At 43.6% G+C, this 10,169-nt stretch overlaps 2 pseudogenes; both read left to right on the top strand.

Annotated features, from left to right (window-relative positions):
- The first annotated feature begins 2,338 nt into the window (after positions 1–2,338).
- Positions 2,339–2,945, top strand: LOC144368766 (COMM domain-containing protein 2 pseudogene; annotated as a pseudogene).
- Positions 2,946–6,175: 3,230 nt separating this feature from the next.
- On the top strand, positions 6,176–9,953 carry LOC144368765 (CREB-regulated transcription coactivator 3 pseudogene; annotated as a pseudogene).
- The last annotated feature ends 216 nt before the right edge of the window (positions 9,954–10,169 follow it).

Below are 10,169 nucleotides of genomic sequence, written 5' to 3'. Positions count from 1 at the left end.
GGGGCAATGCTATTGGTCAAAGCCACAATTCTCTCTTTTTTAAATTTTTAATTTGTTTCAATTAGTTATACATGACAGTAGAATGCACTTATATACTTTGATATATCATACATATTGGGATATAATTTATCTTTTTCTGAGTGTACATATTGTAGAATCACATTGGTTATACAGTCACATATATATAAAGTATAATGTCTGTTTCATTCTACTATCTTTCTTATCCCCATATCCCCTGCCTTCCCCTCCTTTCACTTACCTCTACCTAAGGTAACACTATTTTTTTGCATTACAATTCTTAATACACATATATACCACAATTTTTGTATCTCTGTTTGTATATAAAGTATGTGGACACCCAATTCAAGTCTTCATACATCACATTTCACCATCCTTGCTAATCCCCTGCCCCCTCCCTCTCTCTCCCACCCCTCTACCCTATTTCTCCCATGCTCTGTCTCCCATCCCCACCATGAGTCAACCTTCTTATATCAGAGAAAACATTCAGTATTTGTTTTTTTGGGGGGAGGATTGACTGACTTCACTTAGAATTATCTTCTCCAGTGCCATCCATTTACATGCAAATTCCATGGTTTTGTTCTTTTAAATGCTGACTAAAATTCCATTTTGTATATATGCCACATTTTTTTATCCATTCATCCACTGAAGGACATCTAGGTTGGCTCCTGTCTATTTCATTCTACTATCTTTCCTATCCCCACATCCCTGCCTTCCCCTCCTTTAGCTATTGTGAATTGTGCTGCTATAAACATTGATGTGGCTGTGTTGTTGTAGTATGCTGTTTTTAAGTCCTTTGGATATAGTCCGAGGAGAGGAATAGCTGGGTCAAATGGTGGTTCCATACCTCCATTTTTATATTGGCTGCACCAATTTGCAGTCCCACCAGCAATGTATGAGTGTACCTTTTTCCCCACATCCTCACCAACACTAATTGTTGTTTGTCTTCATAATAACTGCCATTCTGACTGGAGTGAGATGATATCTTAGAGTGGTTTTGATTTGCATTTTTCTGATGGCTAGAGATGATGAGCATTTTTTCTTATATTTATTGATTGATTGTATATCCTCTCCTGAAAAGTGTCTGTTCAGGTCCTTAGCCCATTTGTTTGGGTTATTTGTTTTTCAGTGTTTAGCTTTTTGAGTTCTTTATGTACCCTAGAGAGTAGTGCACTATCTGATAAGTGAGGTGTAAAGATTTGCTCCCAGGATGTAGGCTCTCTGTTCACCTCACAGATTGTTTCTTTTGCTGAAAAGAAACTTTGTAGTTTGATTCCATCCCATTTATTGATTATTGGTATTAATTTTTTTACAGTAAGAGTCTTATTAAGGAAGTTGGGGCCTAATCCCACATGATGAAGATTAAGGCCTATTTTTTTCTTCTATTAGATGCAGAGTCTCTCACAACGCTCTTTAGAATACTGAGTAAGTGGTAATTATTTTACTTGGGTAGACTTTTCATAGGGTCAGAATAGATGTCATGAAAGAAAGAGAGCTGTCCATCGGTGGGGGACAGGTCTCTGTTTCATGGCTACTTAGTGTTGAGTGGGTTCTATAATCAGTGTTCTGATACTCCCACATTAAAAAAAATATGTCCAACATATATTCTTCCCAAGGAAAGCTCTATCACACAGGTTACTATTATTACCCTTCTATAAAAGTGGATGTCTTATGATCATATTTTTTCTTTTTACTCTGTAGTGGAAGGAAACATTCTCAACCGATGTAGCAAGAATCATCTATCAATAGAATAAAAACACAGTTTATCAACACATTCTTAAGAATCCCAGAAACAGAACTGTCCACATGAACAACTTGGATTCACAATGGAGATGGCATCATAGAGAAGTAGGAAAAGAGATAATTACTTAACAAATGGGACTGGAGAATTGGCATTCCACAAATAAAATACACACTTGCATTCCCACATCATTCCATATTCATGGTCAACTCTAGATATATTAACCATGTTAATATTTTAAAAGTAAATGTTAAAATGATTAGTGGAAAGTATTGCAGATAGCTTTTAAAACACATAAAAACACACGATCACATGAGAAAAGATTATTAATTTGAGCACATAAAATTAAAATCATCTTGGGTTAGGGCTGGAGCTCGGTGGTGGAGTGCTTGCCTACCATGTGCAAGGTGCTGGGTTTGATTCTCAGCACCACATAGAAGTAAATAAATAAAATAAAAGTATTGTTTCAAACTATAACTAAAAAATATTTTTTAAAAACATTAAAGACATCTGTATGTCCAAAGATGTCTTAAACAGGAAGACCAGGGTGCTGCGGGGGAAAAAGAGTGCCCAGCGAAGATGCTGCTGGACTTGTGGGAAGAGCCTAAGGAGCAGCTGGCCTTCCTGCAGAAGTGGTAGTGGAGCTTGAGTGGATCGGGGTGGAGTTCCTGAGGCCAGGGACCATGCCCAAGGTCTACGAGGGTGCCGCCAGGAAGCTCAACGTGAGCAGCAACACTGTCCAGCATGGTGTGGAAGGGTTGACCTACCTGCTCACCCAGAGCTCCAACTCATCATTTCTGAAGTGGATTTCCAAGACTCTGTTTTTCTTCTGGGATTCTCTGAAGAACTGTGCAAATTATTGCTTCAGCTTTACCTGGACAACAGAAAAGGGATCAGAACTATTCTGGGTGAATTGGCACCCAGCCTTCCCAGTTACCACAGCCTTGAGTGGCGACTACATGTACAACTTTCAAGCAGAAGTCTCAGGCAACAGATTCAGCCAGCAGTGACTATCAAACTACACCTAAATCAGAATGGAGACCACAACACCAAAGTTCTGCAGGCAGACTCAGCCACCCTACTGCATTTAGTTCAGCAACTGTAACAATCCTTGGAGGAGATGAAAACAAACCACTGTAGGAGAGTAGGTCACAACATCAAGCAGTACCAAGTGTTAAGGTCCTAATGCCTTTGACTCATTTGTGAATGGATGAAATTCAGGAATTACTTTTCAGAATTAATTTTTATTAATTGGTGTTGATAAATGCATCTAGATTCCATGAAATTACTTTTCCTTTTCCAGGATATTGAGGTCACGGTCAGAAGCTCAAGTCAGGTTCCTTTTCTGGTACTCAATGTGGTCAGCTTCTTGACAGATTGAAATGGAATTTTGTATTTTAAATGTGTAAATAGGATTGAATCAACTAGAAATAAATCTATACTGTTCATATCTTCTATATATATGAGTAATACCCTGGTTTTGGTACATTTTTGTCTGCTTAACTAGCATTTTCCTCCTTATTGATCAATTTTGAGAATAAAATTTACAGGTGATTCCTTTCCTATTCAGAGTATTTATAAATAGTACAATATTTCTGACTTTTAAAAGCATCTCATGATGTTACTAGCTACAGAATAATGTAAAGTGAGTATGAGTTTTTTAAATTATATGCCCATATTGTTATAAGAAGTTCATGCATTTTTCTTTGAATGTAAACATAAGTAGTTTTTACCATATTGCTGAAGTTTGACTTATGGTTCATTGACTTAAGACGTACTCAATTTTGTGTGATTGTTAATAATATTTTCAGAAGGATTAATTTTTCCCATATACCCAAAGCAACTAAGAGACACACTGTCATTTACATTTGTAAATAATGGATACAAGAATAATGTGATCATTGCTTGATTATCCAGGGGAAAAATGATGTCTTAAACTAAAAATGTTTAGAAATTTAAGAATATATTTTCAATATAACTGATAGAGTTTCAATTTAATTTACACACTTGAAAATTAAAAATATGTAAAGATAACCTACAAATTGGTAAGAAAAATATAATTAATCTAGTTAAAAATGACCAAAATATATGACCAGAAATTTTACAAAGGAATACAAATGTCTATCAAACACAGAAAAGGAATATAACATTATCAATAACAATAAATATAGACCTCATAATGAAATAGCTTCTGAAGGTTTTATTGCCAACAGCTAAGAGCCCCTGAGAAAGTGCCTGGACACCTCCAAGGAGACTAGACCCAGGGCATCTCACATGTGATCGACACTTGTAGCAACTGTTGCTGCTTCTAGGAAGAGAGCTGGGTGTGGTCCCTGGGCTGACCTCTCATATGCCCTGTGACCAGCAGCCACATTCCTAGCACATATACCACGGACAGTCCCACACAAGGGAGGCCTGTGCCTGAAGCTTGTAGCAATGAGGTTCAGAGCAGCAAAACCCTGGAGACCTCTCAAAAGTGCATAAGCAGGAGAGTGAGCAAGGCAACCAGGAACATCCACAGGCTGACTCCAGTCAAAACCAGTGAGCACAGTGGGTGAGTTTAAGGACCACCACTCTTTGATGGCTATTTTTATGTGTCCAGCTGGCAAAGTTATGGTCCCCAGTTGTTTGGTTAAGCATCAGTCTAGATGTGGAAAAATACTTCTTAGCTGTGATTAACATTGACTTTGAGTAACACAGGCCACACTTTATAGTGTAGGTGGACCTCATCTAATCAGTTGACTGCCTGAAGAGCAAGAACTGAGGTTCCTAAAGCAGAAAGGATTATTCTCAAGGCTGAAACATAGAAGACTCACCTGAGTTTTCAACCTGCTAACTTATGGAATTGACTGGAGATTGCAGCATCTACTTTTTCCTAAATTTCCAGCCTGCTGGCAAGTGCCATGGATGGTCTGCTCCCATAATATGAAACAACACATCAAAACTAATCTCTCTCCCATTCTCTCTCTCCTTATCTCTTCCTAGACTACACAGAATGCAGATACATTCAACAGAATATTTTTGTTAAATTAAAGGATCACTAAAATGTTATACATTTATATGCATTTGTAGACACACACAAACACATACACATACACATATAATGTTAGGAATACTAACAGCTTCAATAAAACTTCAAAGAAAGTGAGAGAATAAGAACTCCTAAAGGTGAAAGGAGGCAGGGGAAAGCATATACTTCCATGACAGTTGTTACACTTAGAAAAAAAAGTAGTTGTTACTACTTTTCAAGGTAGGTTTATGAGAAATAACTAAAAACTTAATAAAAGCAGGCCAGTATGGACAATGTAAGTGTGTTATCAATGTGAGTTATGGGCAATTGAATCTTTGGCATCTGATATCTTTTGAAACATGAGAAAATAATCAATGTTTCAATGATGTGCATGGATTTATGGGGGCAGTGGATGGAGGTCGAAGAGGAAACCAAAGCCACATGCTGAGGAGAGACACTTTCCCACACTTGTGCTCATTTTTCAGTCATCTGACCAGCGAACAGAACTGTGCAATCTTGGCTGTCCCTGGAGTCACCTGGGAAGTTCTTAGTGCCTGGATCTCGCCCCCAGACATCCACATTTCTTGGCCTTAGAATGAGTTTAGGAAAGGGCATATCTGAAGGCTCACCAAGGGGTTCTCAGTGCGGGACAGGATGCTCTCAAGCTGCAGGTGTCTGAGCTCTGATTTAAAGTTAGTTTCAAGCAAGTGAAAAACACAACCAGATCTGCTTTGTACAAAGAGTACAGGGCAGAGGGTAGAGGACAGATGATCAAGAAGACAGGCTGGCAGTCGCAAGGCAGTTGGACTCCCTTCTTGGTGGCTTTGGAGAAAGGTGAGGCATTTGGAAGCAAATGTGCTGACTGCGGTGTGTGGAGACCAAGAGGGGAAGATGCTCAGGGGTGTCTGGTGGGACCCAGCATTTCAAGCTGGTGATTAGGTAGGTAGTGATGTGATGTGATTAGGAAGTAGTGATGGTGAGCAGATTGGAACCCCTGGCCCTTTGATGTGCCAGCTTTGCAGTGCCTGGGAACTCTTTGCTGCAGAAAAATAATTGTTAATCATTGGATGGCTTGAGAGAAGGTTAAAAGCAATGAGTGATTATGGGCATGGTGAAATATTCCTGTAATCCCATCTGCTCAGGAGGTTGAGGCAAAAGGATCCTGAGTTCAAAGCCAGCCTCAGAAAAGTGAGATGCTAAGCAACTCAGTGAGATCCTGTCTCTAAATAAAATACAAAAAAGGGCTGGGATGTGGCTCAGTGGTTCAGTGACCCTGAGTTCAATCTCTGGTACCCTTACTCCCCCCCCCCAATTTTTTTTTAAATAAAAGCAATGAGTGATCTATGGGTTTCCTCCCAGAGGGCTGTTCAGGAAACTTTGCTTCTCGTTCTCTGGTTCCTTGTGCCATGTCAGTTGGTGGCACAGCTTTTCTAGAGAGCGGGATTGATAGTTACTATGAAACCCACAGACTTCTCATGAGTTGTTCCACGGGGCCAGTTGCACTCACCTCGGTCTTCAGGTTTCCAAAATGCTGGTGTAGTCCCATGAACATCTTCTTGGTTTTATTTTATCTGTTTTTAAACAAAAGCGAGGATCCATTGAATTGTCACCTAAAGTAATTAGCAAATAACATTTTCCCCCTTAGTTCACAGTGTCACAGCAAACCATCTAAAAGGTATTCATTAGCAGAGTAATTTTAATATTAATAAACCTAATGATGACTTAAAAGCAAATTAAACATTTAATCTTTCACTAATTCATGACATAGAAAGCCTAGTTATTATGGAGTGCGCTCGCTGTGGCTCGCTGGCTCCGGGGCCGCAGCGGCTCCTCTGCCGGGTCGCGCCGGACGACGGGCTTCGGGCGGCGGCTTGGGCGGCCTGCGGACGGACGGGTGGGTGGAGACGCAGGCCCGCGCCTGCCGTCTCGCCTCCTGCCAGCGCGGGGCCCGCGCCGTGGCCGCCTCGCCGGGCTCGGGCAGCGCCAACCCGCGGAAGTTCAGTGAGAAGATCGCGTTGCACACGCAGCGGCAGGCCGAGGAGACGCGGGCCTCCGAGCAGCTCAGGACCGACCTCACCCTGTCGCGGGTTCCGTTTCAGAAGCTTCAGCAACTGCGCCTTACACAGTATCATGGAGGATCCTTACCAAATGTGAGCAGCTGCGGAGCAGTGCCTCAGAGTTTCAGCCATCGTTTCATCAAGTTGATAACATTCGCGGAACCCGCCACCATGGGTTGGTGGAGAGGCCAGCCAGAAACCGCTTCCACCCCCTTCACCGACGGTCTGGGGACAAGCCAGGACGACAATTTGATGGTAGTACTTTTGGAGCCAATTACTCTTCACAGCCCCTGGATGAGAGTTGGCCAAGGCAGCAACCTCCTTGGAAGGAAGAAAAGCATCCTGGGTTCAGGCTAACATCTGCACTTAACAGGACCGATTCTGATTCTGCTCTTCACACGAGTGCTCTGAGCACCAAGCCCCAGGACCCCTATGGAGGAGGGGGCCAGTCAGCCTGGCCTGCCCCACACATGGGTTGCTGTGATGGTGAGAATGATGGACATGGGGAAGTGGCATCTTTCCCTGGCCCATTGAAAGAAGAAAATCTGTTAAATGTTCCAAAGCCACTGCCAAAACAACTATGGGAGACCAAGGAGATTCAGTCCCTGTCAGGGCGACCTCGATCCTGTGATGTTGGAGGTGGCAATGCTTTCCCACATAACGGCCAAAACATAGGCCTCTCACCCTTTCTGGGGACCCTGAACACTGGAGGGTCATTGCCAGATCTAACCAACCTCCATTACTCGGTGCCCCTGCCTGCCTCCCTGGATACCAGTGACAACCTCTTTGGTAGTATGAGTGTGGGGGAATAGTGTGGGCAACCTCCCAGCTGCTATGACTCACCTGGGGATAAGAAGCTCCTCTGGTCTCCAGAGTTCTCGGAGTAACCCCTCCATTCAAGCCATGCTCAATAAGATCGCACTTTCCTCTTCCCTAAATAGCCACCCACAGACATCAGTTGCCAACGCGTCTGCTCTTCACCCTTCGCTCCGATTATTTTCCCTTAGCAACCCATCTCTCCCCACCACAAACCTAAGTGGCCCTTCTCGGCGCAGGCAGCCTCCCGTCAGCCCTCTCACACTTTCTCCTGGCCCTGAAGCACATCAAGGTTTCAGCAGACAGCTCTCTTCAACCAGCCCACTGAACCCATATCCTGCCTCCCAGATGGTGTCCTCAGAGCGAAGCCCACTTTCCTTCTTGCCCACAGAAGCTCAAGCTCAAGTATCCCCACCACCCCCTTACCCCACACCCCAGGAGCTCACCCAGCCTCTCCTACAGCAGCCCCACACTCAAGAGCCCCCTGCCCAGCAGCCCCAGGCAGCCTCATCCCTGCCACAATCAGACTTCCAGCTTCTCACGTCCCAGGGCTCGTCTTTGACCAACTTCTTCCCAGATGTGGGCTTTGACCAGCAGTCTGTGAGGCCAGGCTCAGCCTTTCCTCAACAGGTGCCACTGGTGCAACAAAGTCATCGAGAACAACCGGAGTCATTTCATTTGAGACCTAACCTATATTCCAACTGCGGGAACTTCCCCAACACAATCCTGACAGAAGATTCAAGCACCAGCCTGTTCAAAGACCTGAGCAGTGCGCTAGCAGGCATGCCTGAGGTCAGCCTGAATGTGGACACTCCATTTCCATTGGAAGAGGAGCTCCAAATTGAACCCCTGAGCCTGGACGGACTCAGCATGTTGAGTGACTCCAGCATGGGTCTGCTGGACCCCTCTGTGGAAGAGACATTTCGAGCTGACCGACTCTGAGCAGAAAGCACCAGAACAGGAAAATCCCTGAAACAGCCAAAACAAAGCAAAATAGAATGGAGCCAATGAACACCCTGGACTTTAGTTATCTCAACATGGAAGGAATCAACCCCATGGTTTCAGGCTTTCAGCTGAGGTTCAGTTTCAGACTCCATGGCTTTTTCTAGACACAGCTATGTCCTGCCTCCAAAGCCTGTGGCACAAGTTGTGCTGCTGCAGACAGGCTGCTTTAGAGCTTCCAATGAACTGGAAAGCTCATCCTGTGACCCCTCCATCTTTTTATTGGCTGTTTAGTTGGTCAATACGTAAAAGTAGAAAATATCATGTAATGGGAGGCCTCAGTAGTGTCATGTAGTGCTCAGAACCACTGATCTCAATCAACACTGAAGACAGGACATGGGACTGAAGACACCGGAGGCAGGCAGAAGCTGTGGGCCCATAGCATTGGCTCAGCATTGTGCAACGGTACCAAAGCACCACAATGCCCTCTTCGATCTGGCTGTTAAGGCCAGGCACCCTCCAGCTGGAGGACATTCCAGGGCTTAGGCAAGAGCCATGTTTCTCTCAGATGCCTTACTTATAATATGAAGAAGTTTAACCACAAGTCCAAGGACAGGCTTGAGTGCAGCAAACCACTGCTAGTTTTTTATCCCAGTTTGTAATCTCTTTACTGCTGCTTCAATACACCTTTTCCTCATGGACAGGAGGAAAAGGAAGACTATTTTATTCAATCACTGAAAAAAGATTCCTGATAATGGATGAGCCTGAGTAGAACATGCTCCTTCCTGGAGACTGGGCAAGAAAGAGAGGGGACTGTAGGTATCTCAGACACAGGATGACCTCCAGACAAACTCCAGACAAGCACAGTTCTCCCTACACACCAACTGGAAGGAGCAGATGGAGGTTCTTTCACTCACCCAGCAGCTGAATTTCCCTGTCCTCCCCAGAGTGGCTTCTCTGTGGGTCTAGACCATAAGCTCCTAGAGGGCAGGGGCTGTGCCTTATTCCTTATTTAACCCATAGTACCCAAAAAGTGCCTGGCATGGAATAAGTGCCTCATGACTGTGTATTGAATACACACATGTGTGTTCGTGTGCATGAATGAATGAATGAATGAATGAATGAACAGATCTGCCATGCTGTAAGGCAGTCTAATCTATAGCTATCCCACTCCCTACCAAATCTTCTCAGAGCTTTAGCTGTTCTAATGCTTGTGCCTGTGCTTAAGTTAAGCATGCACTTTAATATGCTTTTAACACTAGGTGACCAAATCTACCACTAGACTTGGGATCATGCTCCATAGCAGATAGGTGGCAAGGCCCCCAAGTGCTGGTACCTAAGGGATCCTGACTAGGCCTCCACCTCAAAAGATCTTCCCTCTCACATCCATGCTTTTCTGTAAATGACTTCAAACATGCTTTGAGGTAGAAGAAGTAATTTTATAGTAAATAAAATTTTGGTTCATGGTTATTCATTAATACCTTATCATAAAATGGTTTGATCCTATTTCCATCTGCCTCCTCTAACTTAGCCCCTGAATGGAAAACATGACGTTACCCACAGAGCACTGAAAGGGAAGAGCTAA

The sequence above is a fragment of the Ictidomys tridecemlineatus genome, chromosome 11 (genome assembly GCF_052094955.1).
Source record: "Ictidomys tridecemlineatus isolate mIctTri1 chromosome 11, mIctTri1.hap1, whole genome shotgun sequence".
Taxonomy (NCBI): Eukaryota; Metazoa; Chordata; class Mammalia; order Rodentia; family Sciuridae; genus Ictidomys; species Ictidomys tridecemlineatus.
Note: the sequence above shows the minus strand (reverse complement) of the source record. Positions and strands in the feature narration are given on the sequence as shown.